Raw genomic sequence first — 10239 nt, 5'->3', positions numbered from 1 at the left:
GTGGAATGGTTGTTTTCAAGGTTTAAAGATGCCTGAGATTCTATGGGATGTTTCTATTTTCTTGGTTAATTTTGAGGCAAAATCATTGGCTGAGAGAGGATTGAAGAGATATAGAACTGAAAAAAGTAATAGGTGAAATCGCCACGTCGAAGCACCATATATAAACATTATTTTGGGGTAGGGTTGCTTGCCTTTTACAATTTTGAGTCTGCATTCAAAGGCAGTAAAAATATTCATTGCTCTCCAGGAGAAAATCCTGGCATAAAGCCAAGTCTGGTGGGTTGCTGTTCGCTGTAGTTAGAACCTGTCAAGTTGGTTGCCTCCCCTGGTGACTCCATTACAGAACCCTGTGTAGTCCTCTGCGGTCTCACCCTTGCTGCCACGGTTGAGCCCATTGCTCCAGTTACTGTATCACTCCTTCTTATTGCGGGTCTTCCTCTGTTTTGGTAGCCCTTTAATTTACCGCAATTGAAGTCCTCCACCAGGGACAGGTCTGATCACTCGGAAAGCCTAGGAGATGGCATCTCTCCCTTGGCAAGACTGCTTCCAACACAAATTTGTTTCTTCTTCTGAAATTCCAGGATATGTTAAATATTCTTATCAACACCACAATTCAAATGCATCCATTTTTCTTTAGTATGTGTTATTGGTTTTCCAGTTTTCATAGACAAATGAGATGATTGAACATACCATTGATTGTTTCATATGTATCTTAGTCCTCGAAGTAACACCTTTGCCTTTTATCAATTTAAAGAGGTCTTTTGCAGCCCACTTTGCTAGTGCAATATATTGTTTGACTGGCACAATATTGCTTAACTGCTGCTACCAAAGGCATCAATTATAGACTCCAGTAAGGTGAAGTCCTTGATAATTCTAATCTTTTCTCTGTTTATCACAATGCTCTTATTGATTCCGTTATGAGGATTTTGTTTCCTTTTGTCTTCCTCAAGACTCTGAAACAAACACAAAAGAGGGGTCAGTGAAAATCAATGCCCAGCAGCAGAACATTACTCCAGTGCAGTAGTGAAGGGGCCCTGCCCTGGTGCTGCAACGGGTTGTGCTTTGCGCTTACCAAATGTCAGTAGTTTCAAACTGCCAGCTGTGCTGAGCAAGAAAAATGAGACTGTCTACTCCAGAAAGATTTACAGCCAGAGAAACTAACCAGAACAGGTCTATGCTGTCCGCTAGGGTTGCTCTGCGTTATAATCAACTTTTTGGCAATGAGCTTTTTTGTTTTTTTTTAAGTTTGATTTAATTACGATTAGAAATTTTACAGGAGAGTGAGATAGAGATGGAAATGTAAGAGACAGGTAAAGATTTTGACAGCAAGAGATTTTAATTATGCCCATGAAATCTAGGTTCCATCTGAGGGTGAAGTGAATACATGAAGAAAATATGATGGTGATTTTATTAGTAAACTTGGCTAGACCATGGTGCCCAGTGGTCTGGTCCAACACCAAGTAAATAAGATGACCATTCATAACATGAGTGAGCTCATGCACTCAGTTAAAGACTTTAGGAGCAAAAATATCAGAGAAAGATTTTGCCTCAAGATTGCAAATAGCCATCCTGCCTGAATTTTCTCTGATTTAAGGGATAGACGGTCAGTTTCAGGCCTGTCCCCTGAGCTCGCATTTTGTGCTTGCTAACCCCCACAATGATGTGAGCCAGTTGGATCACATCAGTCCTTTTCTAGATTTATCAGGAGCATTGGAGGCATTGTGAACTAAGCATTAGATTGCTAAGTACAGTGGTTCAAAACCATTCGCCACTCTGTAAAGAAAGATGAGGCTGTGGAGATTTAGAATCTTCTGTGAAGATTTACAGTCTCGGAAACCCCGAGGAGCAGTTATACTCTGTCCTATATAGTAGCTATGAGTCTGAATTGACTCTATAACGTTTGAGATTGTGGTATATATATGTATGTATTATAGAGAGAGGTGTAGGTATATGTATATATGGCTTATTTATAACAGTACAAGGTGTCGAGGACACTGCGTGATGTTGAAATAAAACATCTGAGGCTACCAGCTGATTCTTTTGATAGAAACACTAGAGAGGGGGAGATATCCGGAGATAAATGGACTGGCTAGACAAGACTAAACTGCACTTAACTGAATTTCTGTGTTATAATCCCATAAGAAGGCCCAATGAAGGATGTCATTGCATTTTAGGCTTTTAAACCTGGAGGAAGTATAGGGAGCATTTTTCACTTCACATTTTCAGTTTGCAACCAAACCTCCTGATCAGTTATTCAATTACACATACAATTTTGGCTGTCCACCAACGCATAGATTTTCTTTTGGCCTGCTATCCATTTTTAGATAGAAGAAGGAAATTGAAAAGGTTTACAAGCACTAAGTTTTGGTTTTGTCCTGTATGTTTGTTTTCATATGGATGATCAGATTTGTTGCTGTTGTGAGGTACCATGGAGTCCGGTCCGGCCCATAGTGATCGTATGCATGCAGACGAGACACTGTTATCCTCACAAGGCTTCAGATGCTCACGTGAGCCCTTTGCTGAAGCCGAAGTGCCAATTCATCTCTCTGAGGGCCTTTCTCTTTTAGCTGCCTTTCTCATTTACTAAACATGGTCTTCTCCAGGGACTGGTCTCTCCGATCCACATGTCCCAAATATGGGAGAGGAAGGAATCTCACCATCCTTGCCTCAAGAGCACTCTGGGTATCCTGCTAAGGTGTATATGTCCTTTTGACAGTTCATGGTACTTCCAATATTCTTCACCCACACCACAACTCAACTCCATGGATGATTCTTTGGCCTTCCTTATTCAACATCCACCTTTCACACGCATTTGAAGCAATCGATAATACTGTGGCTTGGGTCAGGCACACCTTAGTCCTCAAATTAATATCTTTGCTTTTCAATACTCTACAGAGACCTCGTGCAGAAGATTTATCTAAAGCAAGATGCCTTTTCACCTCTTGACTGCTGCTTCCATGAACCTGATTGTGGAGCAAAGCAAGACAAAAATCCTTGACAACTTCAAAACAATGCTGCCTATTTATGACGCTGCTACTTCTTGGTCAATTTGTGATGATTTTGGTCATCTTTACATTGATAAGACTGACAGTAGGCATAAGCTCAAACTCACTGCCTTGGAGTTTTTTCTGATATCTTAGTGGATTATATATTGAGCTGCTAACCACAGGTCTGTGGTTCGAGTGCACCAGGTATTCTGTGCAGCGGGAAGCTATTTACTCACGTAAAGATGTACATGATTGGAAACCTACCAGGACATTTCTATTCTGTCTTATAGAGTTTCTATGAAAGTAGAAGTAAGGTCAAAAATGGAAAGATAAATTTGTCCGAGCTTTGCCTTATCAAACACTCTAAGTTAGTATTATGTAGGTGGCTTCCCCACCTACCACTCTCTTATTTACTTTGATTGATTCAGATATTCTGCCTCAGAGGGTGCATTTTTAAAAGACAGAGTGGAAACCAAATGCTTCCATGGGTGTAAGGGTTAAAATCATCCTTGGGGAGGGACAGCTATGGCAAACACGGGACCCTCTGTTCCCAATATATAAATAGCTTCTCCCTCTGGTTTCCTCAGTGGCTATTTATAGAACACAAGGAAACTAGAATATGGCTAATCTGTTTTCCACAACCATATATTCCAGGTGGTGGAGCAGAGATGAATCACTAAAAGCCACCTCTAACCCTAACTGAAAGCATGAATATGACTCTTTGGATTTTTAAGTAACTTATTGTATATGTTTAGGAAACTCAAAAAACTTTCCGAGAGTACAAAAAAATTGAAACGTGAAAATTTGGCAAGTGTCGTTCCATCATGTGCCTGTTGTCAAATTAGTTTCATTTGTCTTTTCTTTTTTTGTAAAATACCAACTTACATCTACATTTCTTATCGAACAACTGGAAAGTTAGAGCTTAAGAAAAAGTACAGAAAATCACAGCGTTGCCTTGAGTCCATTCTGACCCAAAGCAACGTTATGGGTTACAGAGCAGAACTGTTCCATCGAGCATTGTGATACCTACAAAAGCAAGCCCCTTGGCCTCTACGTTGCAGTGCCTCTGGTGGACTTGAACTGCCACCCCCTTCAAACTGCAACAGCAATAGAGTTGTATCATTTGTGCCACCAAATGTTTGCATCACCTATGAACCTGATACCTTGCTGACAATTTGGTCAGTACAGTTTTCTCTGAACTTACCTCGAGACTTCACATTAAATGACAATATGAAAAGTTAATTGCATTTCCTACAGTGCTAGTGTTGTGCATGAGACTTTATAAAGAAAAGTGTCTCTGAGTTTTCCTACAAAATATCTTCATTATGGATGGTGAAACCTCACATCTAGTGAAGGAGGGAAATACGTACATGAAGGTTGGTTCTTATCAGACAATGAGGAGTACTTTTTATTCTCTTTTTCTGTTTATGTTGTCTTCCAAGAAATAATAAAATTCTAATAGTTAACTTTCTAGTTTCCCCAATAAAATTGAATATGCCTGCCCTGCTCTGAAAGTTTGTGTTGTTTCAGACAATATTTTGAACTCGTTCCCCCCAATGCTCTTGTACGTCCTTTGAAAATAAGCCGTGGAACACTATTTTTGAAAAAGAATTGGATTTCAGAGTGCTAACATTGTAGGAAATTGAAAAATCATGAAATGCAATGTCTTGATTTTACAAAATAGGATAGTGAGGCTCTAGAGACAGCACTTAAACCAAAGTTTCCTTAATCTCAGCCTGGTGTAGGAGAGACAAAATTAATCAAGAGTTCTATTTGATGTACAATTGTTTTCTTTCCATTTTAGGCTTTGTTTCATTCTCTGAAAATCGCATGTGAGTGAAATTTGTTCCCTAAGCTTGGCTGTAAGTTCTTCTAAGGTAATCCAAGACTGGTCTTGGATTAGGCAATAGCAAATGTAATAAATCAAAGACAGAACCTGGACGTGTTTAATAAAATTACTGGTCGTTGATGGTAATAAGAAAGGTTTTCTCCAGTGTGAGATCCTAGAGTTATTTGGAATTGTACATGCTAGCTTTTAAACCATGTTATTAGGTGCCATCGAGTTAGTTCCAACTCATGGGGACCCTCCTTTTTAAAAACATTTTATGAGGGACTCATACAACTCTTATCACAATCCATACATATACATACATCAATTGTATAAAGCACATCTGTACATTCTTTGCCCTGATCATTTTCAAAGCATTTGCTCTCCACTTAAGCACTTTGCATCAAGTCCTCTTATTCCCCTCCCTCCCCGCTCCCCTCTCCCTCATGAGCCCTTGATAATTTATAAATTATTATTTTGTCATATCTTGCCCTATCCGGTGTCTCCCTTCACCCTCTTTTCTGTTGTCTGTCCCCCAGGGAGGAGGTCACATGTAGGTCCTTGTAATCGGTTCCCCCTTTCCAACCCACTCACCCTCTACCCTATAGCCAAAGGACACCTTACCAATCCTGTGCCGTCCACACAGTATGTTAGCGTCCACACTTGAACCCTCTGGGTCCATCCATCTGGTGGAGAACCTTCATCTTTCTAACTGCCCCTCCATCAAGCATGGTGCTTGCTCCAGGGACTGGTGTCTCCTGACAACATGGCCAAAGTACTTGAGATAAAGTCTTGCCATCCTTGCCTCTAAAGAACACTCTGGCTGTACTTTTTCCAAGACAGACGTTTTGTTCTTTTGGCGGTCAGTCTGTGGTTCTTCCAGTATTCTTCTTCAGCACCATCATTCATAAACATTGATCCTTTTCCCTTAAACCCTAATGGGTGCAAGGTCGAGCAACACATTCATATGGGTCTCTGGAATGATACATGAAACGGACACTTGTCCAGCTATTTCAACCTTAAATCACGTATGCACACACACACACACACGCATACGCACATCCAATGTAAATTCCTGCTAGGAGGGTTTCTGAAATCTTAATAAGATCTTTGAAGACTGAGAACTGTGTCCCTGTGTCACCCAGACTTTGTTCACTTTTACCTTACAGGCCTACAGTGAAATGATTTTCATCTGCTGGATGAAGGGATACCTCATGCTCATTTGTTCAGGCAGATTGTACAAATCGTTTCTTTGATTTTCACCTCTCCTATGTGTCCCATTTATGAACGACTGCTCTATTGCAATTACTTTTATCAAGAGCTAAAACACCCTTTATCCCAGAGCGTATTACAAAGATCTTGTTAAGCTCTAAAATAGACTGGATTGCACTTGCTACTTCTTATTTTGAGCACACCAGGGTGGTTGGTGTTAATGAGAAGTGAAATAATGATGAAGAGTAAGAATACGAATAAAAAAGACAAACGGTAGAGCTAACGTACAAAGTATACAATTACCTTATACGACATCATTATTTTCCCGTGCAGGGTCCTGGACAGTTGGAGAAAGCACGCGTGATGAGAAGGTAGCACCGTTTGGTGCTGTCTGCCGGGTCAAAGGAGCCCTCATCTAGGACGGTACGCCAAAAAGGATGCTCTAGAATTACAGTGCATATAGGCTAGCTACATGTATACAGAAATGTTTAAACAGGTCTCCTTGGGCAATTTAGAACCTTTCATGTTCATCCCTAGAATGCTACATAAAATTGACATCTGTCCAGCCATATGTCTTAGTCCTATTAAGGTGCCTATTTAAAAATGGATTTTGTTTGTCCATAGAAATGAACAACTTTTAGGTCAGGGATAATACCAAATTTTCTAACAAAAATTAATTGGAAATCTTCTCAAATCATTGAAAACTTACGTGTTTAGGAGAATCTCACCACACACAAAATACTAGCTTTTTAGATGGATCAAACATTTTGCACAAAAAACTCAAAGCAAACTCACTGCCATCAAAACAATTCCATCTCGTAGCAACTGTCTAGGACAGACTAGGACTGCCCCTTGGTGGTGTAGTGGTTACATGTTGAATTGCCAACTGCAAGGTCAGCGGTTTGAAACAACAGCACCTCCTAAGAGAATGCTGGAGCTTTCTACTCCCATAAAGAGTTACAGTCTTGGAAACCTGTAGGGACAATTCCACCCTATCCTGTAGGCTTGTTATGAGTTGGTAGCGACTCAAAGATGATGAGTTGATAAAAATAATCATATGATGCTATTTCTGTGGATATTTCTATATCTGGACTGAATTCTGGGCGCTGTTGTCATGCACGTTAAATTAAGGTTGTTGTCTACTGCCATTCATTCTCTGTTGGTATGTTGGTATGACCCCACCCACCCCGTCCCCAACACACACACACACACACACACACACACACACACACACACACACTCCTTTAATTTCTGTTTATCTGAAAATGGCCTTATTTCTCTGTATTATTTGAGGCATAATTTTACTGGGTCTATGATTTTTTGGCAATATTTTCTTTCAGAATTTTAAATATGTCATTCCATCACCTTCTTGCCTGCATAGTTTCTGATGAGAAATTAGAGGTTGGTTTTCTTGGTTCCCCGTTGTAAGTAACTTGGCATTTTTTTCTCACACTGATCTCATGATTATTTCCTTGTCTTTAGTTTTCGACAGTTTGATTATGATATGTAGTGGTGATTTTCTTTAGTGATGAATTCTGTCTCTGGTTTGTTCTGCTTCTTAGGTACACACCCATCTTCGCACCTTTCATCATGTTAGGGCAATTGTCTTCCAGCAACTCCTCAGCAGTTACGTGTGCTGGAATTCCTGCACTGGAATTCTTATTACTCCTACGTTATTCCTCTGGTTGATGTTCCACATATTTCGTAGACTTCTTATTTCTGGAGTTTTCTCTCATTTTCAGTGTTCCTGCAGAGTAGTATTGAGAGATTTGTCTTCAAGCTTACCTATTCAACCTTCCGTTGATTAATTTCTATACCTTTGCACGTTCAGTGCATTATTTCTTTTTTGAAATCTTAATATCCTAAATTTCTATTTACTATTTTTTTGTATTTTCATTTATTTTATCAGTTTGTTTTATAATATTTTCCTGAATTTTTCTAAATTTCCCCTTGGTATCATAGATCTTTTGCTCAAGCAATTGAAATAACTTAAATTACATTATTTTTAATTCCTTATCAGGTTGTTTTCATGAACTTTTTTCCTAATTAGGGTTTTATGGCTCTGCATATTGGTCATTTGTTTGAGTTACGCTCTTATGTTTCATTGTGTAATTTGAAATCGACTGGGTCTTTGAGAAATTGTGTTTTTGTATTTCCATTTAATTAATTTTTGGCCTATTCCCACCTGTTCTCTGGTAGGTATAATAGAAAATGTGAGTGTGTGCAGTTCTTCGTTTTTGCTAATCATATAGCACAGTTTAGAGGGTTTTTGTTTGTTTGTGGTTTCATTTATTTACTGATGATTTTTGTGGTTCAAGAGTGTGGTAGTAGTTTGGCTGTGGGAGGTTTGGGTAACGCTGGCCTATTGTTGCCTCCTATTGGATGGGACAAGGAAAACAAACAAAAAGCAAAAAAAGAAATTGTAAAAGGTATTTTAAAATAAATAAATAAAAGTAAAGGAAAATTTGTAAAAAAACAGCCAGAAAAAGAAACCCAATAAATTAGAAAAAAAGAAAGGGTAGGAAAATGAAAAGAAAGGTAAAGAAAAATTAAAGAACAGAATTAAAAATTTAAGAAGGAGATTAGGTTAAGGAGTCCAGGCAGGAAAAGTATGTTTGGAGACTGATTAGGGAAGCAATTGTACAATTCTGTTTGACATGATTGAACTATGGAATGATAGGACATATGGGTTAACTCCCAAGTTACCATATATACTTGAGTGTAAGTCAACCTGAATATCAGCCAAGGCACCTAATTTTACCACAAAAAAACACATTTAAAAATGTGCTGAAGAAGTCGGCTTATACATGAGTATATGTGGCACATTAAATTAAAAAACAAACAAAAGATATAGATCCAGGAATGGGTTTGGGGCTCCCCTTAAATCCTAACTCCAACTTAAAAGCATGTTTAAACCATGGCCCTGCTCAATACTTGTCCTCAGGAAGGGGGCACAGAAGATAGAGGTGCTATAGCAAAATGTGTCAAAGAATTTAAATGGTGACCTGCTATCAGATAAAATAGCATCTGGGGGCTTAAAAGCTTGTCTCCAAACAAGCAGCCATCTAAGTGAGATGTCTACTACATCCTCATGGAGAAGCACACCATCATCAGTCACTGAAGGATTGGTATCCATATAATCTGAAGTCGAAGGAGGGATCAGTATCAGAGCCCAAACTGTGAGAATGTGGAGGTGCAGGGGTGATGGATGGCAGTGGGAGCCCAAGATTCACTTGTGGAACCACATAGGAAATAAGTCTCCAAAGACCCCCACCCCACCTATGTAAAATTGATGGACTGGAGGAAGTGGTCACTAAGAGTGCTTGGGAGAGAGGTATATAGAAGATGAAAGGCAAAAATCTGTCCTGAACAGTGAAAACCTTGTCAGTAGAGCCCCCTATGATGCAGGAAAGACCTGAGCTGGTTTCCAGAATTTTCTGTATTTTTGATTGGTATTGTTTGTACAGTTTTCCTTTGTTCACAGTAGATGTATTTCCAAGGTGTATGTCAGTGGGGGCCACCCTCTTGAAGCTGTGTAATATGATTTTCCATTGTTTGATGTAAGAAACCCAGGCTTGATGAACCTATAGGGACAGCATGTGCAGTAATATGTTCAGGGTTGGGGAGGTGCAGTGGCGGTGGGGCAGGGGGCCCGGGGGAGGTAAAAGGGAGACGATGTCAAGGAGCCCATGGAGAAGAAGAATGTTTGGAAACTGTGGTAGCAATTGTACTTGACATAATTAAATATAGAATGATATACATATTAAATATCAACTAATAAAAATGTTTTAAAAATGTAAGGAAAACTGGGGTGGGTGACAGTAACGGATAATACTAAGAGAAAAGAAAGGAAGTGATCAAAGCAGAGCAAAGCAGATGAAAGAACAAAGAGGAAAGCCGAGAAAGGAAGAATAAAAACAAGGATAAGAAGGGAAAGACAGGAAACAAAGAAGACTGTGGAGGGCCAAGCAACACAGTGAGTCAGCATCCTTGAGCACTAAGGAGATCACAGGGTAGGGGAGCAGGGGATCTTTCACTGGGGTCCAGCCACTTGATCAGGAAGGGGTTTTTGTGCTTGCTCAGATGGTGGCTGAGGTTAGACTGTTGTTCCCAGATGATGCAGGGGAGCTGAGGTCAGGATGTTGTTCCCAGAGAGTTTCCTGCCTTGAGTGCAGGGCAGCAGGACAGCCGGGGATCGGGTATTAGGTGTCC

This window comes from Tenrec ecaudatus, chromosome 3 (genome assembly GCF_050624435.1).
Source record: "Tenrec ecaudatus isolate mTenEca1 chromosome 3, mTenEca1.hap1, whole genome shotgun sequence".
NCBI lineage: Eukaryota > Metazoa > Chordata > Mammalia > Afrosoricida > Tenrecidae > Tenrec > Tenrec ecaudatus.
This window is presented reverse-complemented; position numbering follows the sequence as displayed.